Here is an 8,574-nt window from a genome sequence, read left to right as displayed (position 1 = left end):
ATAAATTTTATTTATACCCCACCCTCCCCAGCCAAGGCCGGGCTCAGGGCAGCTAACAAGCAATAATAAAAACAAGTTGAATGAATACAACTTAAAAACAAGATTAAAATACAACATTACAACATTAAAGGGGAAAATGTCAAAGTTCTTTAGCATTATCACACAGGTTTGTATATTTAACTATACAAGGGCATAAGGTAACTATAAAGAGCTGTAATGCATATCTACTGTCAGATTATTTTCCGTATATGCTAGAAGCTTTAGCATATGTAAATACCAGTGCACTTTTGCAACTGCTTCTAATTTGTGTTGCTGCATCTGTCTTCAGCTATGTCTGTCCTTTGATACATGGTCACAAATGATCACCCCAAACTTTCCTTTGCCCCTTCCTAGAGAATGTTTGGGGTTGCCAAAAAGGAAGCATCCTAATTGTGCCTTTCTGCCTGCTGCACCATCTCATCAGTCCAGTGGCAAAAGCATTCAATGCTCTAATTTTGCTTGCCATAAAGCAGGGGTCCTCAGACTTTTTCAGCAGGGAGCCGGTCCACTGTCAGACCTTGTTGGGAGCCAGACTATATTTTTGAAAAAAATGAATTCCTATGCACATTGCACATACTGTATTTGTAGTGCACAAAAAACAAGGAAAATACAATATTTAAAACGAAGAACGATTTTAATCAACATAAACATAACAATACAATATTTAAAATACTTAAAATAACCCAAGATGCATTTTAAAAGGACACATTCCATACAAGAGCACCAGACAGGCCCCACAAATAACCCAGAGATGCATTTTAAATAACAGAACACATTTTACTCAGGTAAGCCGCCCACCCCGACTCTCCCCTCCCTTCTCCACAGCACCAGACGAGCCCGGTGGCTGCTTACCTGTGTCTTGCGAGCGGCACAGGCTGGCAGCAGTGGGATGATGAGTGGCACGTGAAAGGGCTCCGGAGAGGGGCTGGCAGCAACAAATCCCGAATTGAGCCTGCTTACAGTGGCAGCCACTCGAGTGCTAACGCTGCTGCTGCTGCTGCTGCTGGCACCAACAAAGTCCAGCCCCCTTCCTCTAGGCAGGGCGGGGAGAAGCCAGAAGGAGGGAGGGAGGAGGCGCCGGCGCCATGTGAGGGAGAAGGAAATAATGCGTCTGCAGTCTGAACAATCAGATCCACGCAGTGATTCCCAGACCGTCCGTGGACCAGATTTAGAAGGCAATTTGGCCAGATCTGGCCTGCGGGCCTTAGTTTGCCGACCCTTGCCATAAAGTCTGCACGTTGCTTTTATTGCATTGTCTGCTAAATACAGGATTAAAATACATTCTCAGTTATGTATGACCCATAGTGTTTTAGGTTTGCTTCTTGAACAGCAGCTCTGCCACACTTTGTCCCATGTGGCAGGACTTTTAAAACTGAGGGAAGCTTCAGAAGCAGTCTGATACTGCAAGGGAATCTGCTGTTGACAGAGGAAAGTGTTTAAAAAGACACACAAACCCAAATAGTCATGTAGGCAAGCCTAAAGAACGTCACAGGTGCTTGCAGAATCTTGCCTTTGCAACATGTAAAGTTAGTATGTTCAATGTGTGTACGAAATGCACTTTATAATTTGTCAATCTCTTCCAGACATTACCTCAGAATATCGCTGTGCCTCAGCAATGATACCAAGGTGATGTAAGAATAATTTGATACTTTTCAGTTTCAGTGAATGACGCATTAACATTATCTCTAACCAAGATGGGGTGCAGCCAAAAGAGAAAAGGGCACAGGGATATTCCATCATTTGCATATCACAGTAATTATTATTTCCATCTTCCATTTTGTGCATGGAAAATATTGTCAACTCTTAGTCATCCACGTTCATGTGAAACCATTTTAAAAAGCTGTATTTCAACCTCCGCTAGTCCTCAGTTGTGTGATATTGACACTCCCTTTCGGTGATAAATATTGTGTACAGCATTCAGTTTATGAAATACTGAAGTGGCACTGTGTTGTTTATGTTCTCAGATTCCTAATACTTTCCAACATACTTGTTTTATTTGAATAATTTATATCTTGTTTTTCTCCATTGAAAAAGAACCCAATGCAGCTTTCAAAAACAAGATCAGTTTGTTTTTAAAGTCAGATTACAAAACAAATAAAAACTGCCACCATTCATCTTTATCACAGTGTGAGCTGGAAAAACATTGCAGGCTGTTTTTTACATTTCACACAATGCATAACTTTGGCAGCTTTCTGCCACAGGTGTGGCAAGGGCCACCAATCTGGCTGGTTTTCAAGTGGGGTTAAGGCAAACCTATGGTGGGCAGGTCAGTTATTAGGTGTTTGCCATGCTAGCAAAACAGGCTCAGGGGAGAGGGTACTTCATGCTCTGCTATGGGCTTCCTTGACGCATGTGCTTGGGAACATGATGCTGTACCTGTAGTGTGATCCAGTGGAACTCCTGTAACTAGACTGAGGAAGAAGAATGGTGTGGTGATTGAAAGTTCTGCTCAATTAAAGATGTTGGAAAACATATAGTGAATAGATAAGACGCAAGATGGAAATATTTGAATTCTCATTAAAAGCACAGGCAAATGCATGGTCAATGGCTATCATATGTAACTCAATAAATTCTCTTTATTATTAACAGCTCAGTTGTTTTGTTCAGATAGCAAATCTACAAGACACTGGTCATACTGAACTGTTTGTTCAGTACTGCAAGTATGGACATCTTTCATAGAATTGTAGAATTGGGTGGGACCACAAGGAACATCTACTCCACTCCCCTGCGATGCAGGAATCTTTTGCACAATGTGGGACTCAAACCCACGTCCCTATAATTAAGGTTGGTTGGTTGGTTGGTCAGTCAGCCAACACAGTCCCCAAGCACCTATTTAAACAACAAAAGAAAACAGGACTAGTGGGAGGAAATGCTGTTGAGAATCTGTGTGACAGAGACTACAGACTGAATTGCAACCATGCTCAGAGCACACCTGGGGGTGGGGCAGTGAAAGGTCCTCAGCTCCTGCTGTGTCAGTGAAAGTCATGAGAACTGAAAAGCGCGTCAGGTAACGCTAGAGTGGCTGATGAGGACTCCAAGCTTAGGCATACTTATTTACATACATATAATTGTTGGCTATTTGCAGATTAGCTGCGCTGCAGAAAGCGTGCTGGGGAGACCACACATTACAAGGAACGCAAAAATAACTTTTGCTTGGTTTTAATAACAAAAACAAAAACTCCTTTTTACATTAATTATATCAATAGGCATGACCCATCCACCAACCCAACCACCAGGGTCCTGAGAGAGCTAGGTGCTGCTCTTTATATACTATACCCAATTGCTGACACAGCTTAATTAACACAACTTAACAGCACCTGCTATACTGCTTCACAGCTGTAAAACTAGGTCACGTTATTTGCTCTGGTCCTTAAAGAAATACACATCTTGTGGAACAATAATGAACCTTCAAATTTAAAGAGACCATTCAACATAAAGGTAAAGGGACCCCTGACCATTTGTGGCTGACTCTGGGGTTGTGGTGCTCATCTCGCTTTACTGGCCGAGGGAGCCAGCATACAGCTTCCGGGTCATGTGGCCAGCATGACTAAGCTGCTTCTGGTGAACCAGAGCAGCGCACGGAAACGCCGTTTACCTTCCTGCCGGAGGGGTACCTATTTATCTACTTGCACTTGACGTGCTTTCGAACTGCTAGGTTGGCAGGAGCAGGGATCAAGAAACGGGAGCTCACCCCATCGCGGGGATTTGAACCGCCAACCTTCTGATCAGCAAGTCCTAGGCTCTGTGGTTTAGACCACAGCGCCACCCACGTCCCTTCAACAATAATAGACATGTATAAAATTATGCGTGGCATGGGGAGAGTGGATAGAGAAAAGTTATTCCCCCTCCCTCATAACTCTAGAACTCATGGACATCCAATGAATGAAGCTGAATGTTGGAAGATTAAGGACAGATAAAGTATTTCTACACGTAACGAGTAGTTAAAATGATGGGTATTGCTCCCACAGGAGGCAGTGATGACCACCGACCGAGACAGCTTTCAAAGAGGATTAGATATAGTCATGGAGGAGAGGGCTGTTGATGGCTACTAGCCCTGATGGCTGTGTTCTGCCTCCACAGCTGGAGGCAGCAATGATTCCCAGTACCAGTTGCTGGAAACCACAGGAGGGGAGAGGGCTCTTGTGCTCAAATCCTGTTTGCAGGTTTCCAATGGACATCTAGTTAACCATTGTGAGAAATGATGCTATACTAGGTGGGCCACTGGCTTGATCCAGCAGGGTCTTCTTATGTTCTTAATTGGAAGTGAGCACCACTAAACTCAATTGGACTTCCCTCCCTCCACCTCATAGTCCTGGGGTGCACAACACATCCTTGTTGCAGCTGCCACTGTCTTTGTTGCATAGCATCTATACAAGCCGTGTCTTAGTGCTTCAGCAAATCACTGAGCCCCCACAATGTGGTGGCCCAGAGAAGACAATAAAGTATTTAATCAGTCCAGCAGTCCTTTTACTTCCTGGTTTCATTATGGCAGCTTGGCTTGTAAGGGGAGAAACAAATATTTGCAATGCGTATTTGCCCCCTTCTCTCCAAGCCTGCACAGAAATGGCTTTGAATTGTTACACCAGGTGCGCTTTATTTGCTTTGCACTGACACTTGTGCAATTATTTCAACAATGGCTGGGCTGAAACAAGAGCGAGGCACACACATATGAGGAAATGACTTTCACAAACAACTTCCTCAAACATATTGTCGCAGGCACCTTTGCAGCAATAAGTGCCAAGAAATACTCTTTGCAGGACAAACAGGATGTTTTGGGGTCGCACAAACCTATCTGCAAGATGTGCCATGCAGATTATTTGGTAGGGCTTTGATTTGAAAAATTGTAAGGTTCCATGCAGATGCATGCTTTACTCTTTTAGCACAGGCAATCAAACATTCATTTCTTTTATGTATCCTGTTCTATTAAAAGTACCCAGAGTGGCATACAGTCAAATCGTAAAACCATATATGATATAATAAATGTACAAGTTCAATTTGCAAGTAATTTCTAAAAGCGATAGCAACTTAGAATGCAGTTATTGCTTCAAAACAAAACAAAAACTGAGCAGCACTGAAAGCGGAAATTGTGGCACATTCAAACAGCCATAAAACTGGGAGCTACATATTTAAATCCTATTGAAACAACTGAGTTCACAAATTATTCAGTGGGGTGCAATGGTTAGAGTGTCAGACTAGGATCTGGGAGACCAGGGTTCAAACCGCCACTCAGCCATGAATGAAGCTCCCTGGGCCAGGCACTGCCTCTCAGTCTAGCCTACCTCACAGGATTGTTTGGGGGATTAAATAAGGAGAGGGGAAACTATGAATGCCACCATGAGTTCGTTGAAGAAAATGATGGGGTATAAAGGCAAAGCATTCATTCATTCATAATGAGCGGAACCAAAGATGCTCCTTTATAACTGAGTCTGGGGATCACAGACAAAGAATTCAAAGGGTGCTTTTAGTTCTAAAAAGACATGCCAGATCGTAAAGGACATAAGATCACCTGACTTCCAAGAAGCAACTTGTTGCCACTTTTAATATTGGGAACAGGGCAAATGATGCCATTTTTTCCTTTTTAACTGTGGCATGACTTGTCTTGCATTCTTTGACACTTGATAGTCATAGAACAATTCTGGAACATGCAACAACCATGCAATGAATCAGGAGGAAAGTATAACCTGTCGAGCGTTTGCCTCGTAGAGCAGTTCCAAACCACAGGAACGTTGATGGAGAAAAGGGTGGCAACCTTGGCTTAAAAGCAGAAGCTGACATAACAGGCAGCTCCCCGAGCTCACAAAGGAAGTGGCGCAGGAGGAACTGTGTGTGTGTGTGCCTTGTCTTTCCCGCAGATCTCTCGCAAGAACAGTTACAGCAACAGCACACAGGCAGAGCGACATGTTGAAACCTCTTCCCTTTTCCATTTGGCTGCCTTCCCTGTCCTGCATCTGGGGGCAGACGCACAAGATTACACCCATACTGTACACTTCACTTGTGCACAAAGATGAGTCAAGTGGAATGACCTAAGTCTGAAGCCCCCACTTGGCCAAAAAGCTCAGTGAGTGAGCTTGGGCAGCAGGGGTGCCAACTTGAATAAAATATTGGGGAGACAGGTAGGCCCCACCCAGCATAATCAAACACATGATGCAGCACACACACACTCCATATAAATGGCAGTGCTCATCAACATTTGGGAGGTGGCCACCTCAAATATTTTATTGGGGGAGGTGAAGGAACCTTGGCACCTAGGAGTTGGCTCTTATGTACCACATGTATATATTTATTATCCCTTTGTTCCCAGGGTAGATCTTTATTCCCCCTTGTTCCCAAGGCAGGTCTTCTACCCTAGTGGGAACACTATTTTGTGGTTTGTTTCAGGTGCCCTATCAGCATCCGTAACAAACTACATTTCTCAGAATTATTTGGGGGAAGCCATAGATGTTTAAATTGTTGTTATATTGTGCTGATAGGAAATTTTAATTGTCTAGTGCAATGCATGCCTGCAGTAGAGGAAAAGGAGGAGCTGGGTGTTCTGACTCCCAGTGGCTTAGCGTGGGTTCTCAGCACCCGGGGCAAGGCAAGTAATTTGTGCCTCCTAATCCGTGGATTTGCGCCCCCTAACCCTAACCCCCAGATGTTGCGCCCGGTGTGGACGGCCCCACCTGCACCCCCCACGCTACGCCACTGCTGACTCCTTTTGCTTACTTCTTCAGAATGGGCTAAGTGGGCCCAGTCCTTACCATGGCACCACCCAGCGTGAGGAGGTGTCCAAGCTGGTGTAGAAGCTTCTAGAAGAGCAGTGTGGGAGGGCAGGTGAGCTATTAAGGGTAAAGGAAACCAGCTCTTGCTCAACCTGAGGCTGAGCGGTTGCTATTTATTGTTGAATGTTTGACTGCCACTCCTATTGTAAGCCTCAGTGCTTTTTATTTCCAGTTATTGCTCACCTGGACTTTATAGCATACTGCAATATTGAGGGAGCTTTGAAGTATTTCCATTGAAGTCCAACGCTGAGGAACTATTGAGATTGCTAAGCGGAAAATATGAACTTTTTTTCTGGGGCAATAAGGAAGATCTAGATTTACGCAACGATCCTACATCCACTTGTCTGGGAGTAAGCCAAATTGAGTTTAATGAGACTTACTCCTGAGTTGGTACATTTAGATTTCAGCATTTCAAAACTTGCCAGGATGGTGTAATTATCAGTCACAACTTTAAGCCCAGTTTTCTGAAACAAAGACTTTTCCTTCCAGTTCTAACACCTGATTGTTCTGGCTATTCAGAACCTGATCTACACCTTTCCAATCCCTAATTTGTTTCCTTTTTAAACAGTTTCTCTTGTACAATATAAAATATCTAATAACTGAAGTTGGAGCACATAATCCTTTCAGTGGAAATAGTACTTTATAATTCATTAAAAAATAATAATGAAGTGGTGTATAGAGAAAATGCACTGGGAGATCTTTGTTCTCCTTCTCCCACAGTACTAGAACCCAGGCCTTCCAGGTTGGGCATTTTGTTACAGTTGCTTTCCTTTCCTTTCCTTTTTTAAAATGAAAGAAGTGATGAAACATTTTTCATTTTTTATCCCAGCCCTCCTATATGATGCTCAGGCTGGCATAGAAGTTCCCCGCAGTAATCTGGTAAACTATGACCAAACCTGCACAGAGACGGTTAGCAAGCAAGAGACTGCTCCCGCCTTCCCCAAGAGCAGTAAGGGCAGCTACACATTTTGCATTCCCCCAGCTGCCTTCAAAAGGACTTGGGACTTGGAGAAGGCGGCTTGGGTTATGGGAGTCAAATCAGAGGATGCTGAACCTGGCTGCCTAATTTTAATTTCCTTATTTGCATGGAAATTCGAAACAGAGATGAATCTGAAAAGGTTAAAAGGAACTAGCGAAATAAGCAGCTATCCTATCTTTATAAGACATCTGAAGGCAGCCCTGTTTAGGGAAGTGTTTAATATTTAATGCTGTATTGTTTTTAACATTCGATTGGGAGCCGCCCAGAGTGGCTGGGGAAACTCAGCTAGATGGGCGGGGTATAAATTAATTATTATTAATTATTGTTATTATTATTACGTTCTGAGCTCCAAAATAAGCTTTGCTGTACCCCACTCCATGTATTCCCATGACTGTGAGCGTCCCCTTCGAGACATAAAATAACCTTCAGAACCTTTGTTTGCACAACACACATAAAAGCGTGATGACTCAACGGCAATGACAGATAAGCAACTTGGGGCATGAAGCCCACCTTAAGCTTGCCAAATCAGACACCTTAGGAATCAGCTTCTGCTTCCTAAGAAACGGGGCAGGTAGTTATTTGCTGCTTGGTCTCCTCTCCCCAGCAGCAACAGGGCTGCGTTTCCTTCATCAGAAGAGCGGCTGTGCTTTACGTGAGGTGCGATCTTTAAGAAGAGAATGATTAAATTAATCCACACGGAAGAGAAACGCCAGCAAACCACGCTGGCTTCGAGCCAAGCAATCACTCATTCGCAATCGGCGTTTGAAAACGACCTTCGAATCGCAGGGTTCCCGC

This window comes from Podarcis liolepis (genome assembly GCF_965112155.1).
Source record: "Podarcis liolepis genome assembly, chromosome: 2".
NCBI classification, from domain to species: Eukaryota; Metazoa; Chordata; class Lepidosauria; order Squamata; family Lacertidae; genus Podarcis; species Podarcis liolepis.
This window is presented reverse-complemented; position numbering follows the sequence as displayed.